Source organism: Crocodylus porosus, unplaced genomic scaffold (genome assembly GCF_001723895.1).
Source record: "Crocodylus porosus isolate Cpor-Errol unplaced genomic scaffold, CroPor_comp1, whole genome shotgun sequence".
Lineage (NCBI taxonomy): Eukaryota > Metazoa > Chordata > Crocodylia > Crocodylidae > Crocodylus > Crocodylus porosus.
This window is the reverse complement of record NW_017728909.1, coordinates 63787206-63788883: the sequence shown is the minus strand read 5'-3', so window position 1 is coordinate 63788883 and position 1678 is coordinate 63787206.

The following is a 1678-nucleotide window of genomic DNA, read 5'->3' as shown; positions in this document are numbered from 1 at the left end:
CTAGACATCAGGAGGCGCTACTTCACTGTCAGGGTGTTTAAGAGGAGGCTAGATGTACACCTTGCTGGGGTTGTTTGACCCCAGTACTCTTTCCTGCCATGGCAGGGGGTCGAACTAGATGCTCTGCTCAGGTCCCTTCTGACCCTAGAAACTATGAAGATCTGGATTTAGCTCTTATTTTCCACTCTTAGGGTGCATCTACATGTGTGCATTTACTGCTGAGCAACCTAAATTACTGCACAGTACAGGCATGTGTCTACATGTACATGCTCATACTATGGAGTAAATATGGCAACTTTTGCCAACTTGTGTGTAAATTTGATACCTGCATGATGCACGTATCAGATTTATGACTGATTAGTTACTGTGCAGTAATGCACGTGTAGACACGCCCTTACAGTATTCCATGCTAATCACAGATTCAGCATTGACTCAGAGTGAGCAGTATCACTTATTGACTCACCAATACACTTCCTGCACCACCTTTACAAATCAAGTATGAGCTATGCTTGGCCATATCCAAACTAATGAGATGTTAAAGTCATAACAAAGTCACTGCTCAAAACCTGATGAAGAATGTCTTGCATTAGACAGTGTCTAACTATCCCAACTATGATAGCCAAATAAAAAATATTTGCCTTGCCTTGGAATTACAACTAGACATTGGATAGCTGTAGGTGTAGTTTGAATCTGTTACAGAGATAATATATCACTTTGCTATTATTTTTAGCTATCAAGGATTAATACACAGAGAAACTAAAGTAGCATCACACAATTAGCAAAATGTTCTGCTTGCTACAAATTAAAGACTAATTCACTATGGACTAGTGAAGAAACTAGTTCTGCTAAAAGTCTAGTAGTTTCTCTCTCCCATATTTCATTTGACCCAAAAGTAATGAAGTGGTTCAGGCAGTTAGTATTTTGTGCCTTTTGCTTTGAACCAGCTAGGGAGGGAAACTACTTGGTCACAAAGCATCAGACTGGAACTCCAGCTCTTTATGCATAAGAAAATCACAACAGAAACAGAATGAGGTTGATGACAAGGACTTAAATAGCTTATTATTAAACACCGAATTTTATGTAGGTGCTCAACCTTTGCAGGCCAGGAAATTTTACTAAGTGGGTGGAAGAAAGCCTGTTAGTAATAAAGAATCAAGTTATTGCACATGACTGAAACTCGCTGAATGGGTGTTTTTTCCTGTACTCTTCTGCAATTATGACTACTCTTATTCTAGAATGACTACAAACTACATTTGGCTCCTGCATCTGAAAGAATATATATTTTAATATCTGCTATTAAAACAAAAATGTTGGTCTTCCCTAATATCCTTAGCATGGGCTGCTTGAAAGGTAGACTCCTAGGCATGCGAGACTACAGGGAAGTTAAATAACAGGAACAAACAGGAATAGGGATAAGACCCCACCTCAAATTCACTTTTCCATGTTATTTTAGCTCTTCAAGGTAAAAAGTATTAGACATAATCATAGGTAATCAAGTCATGTAATCAATCTAAAGTGCCTTCTGTGCAATATAATGATATAGTATAGCTCCACAAGAATTTAGAGGTTTAATCTATAGCAAAATCCAAGATATTATGGTGATAGACAGGCATTTATAAATGCCTGCAGACAGATGAGAGGGCGCAACTCTTCTCCCTAAAACACAAGTCTTCTGAAG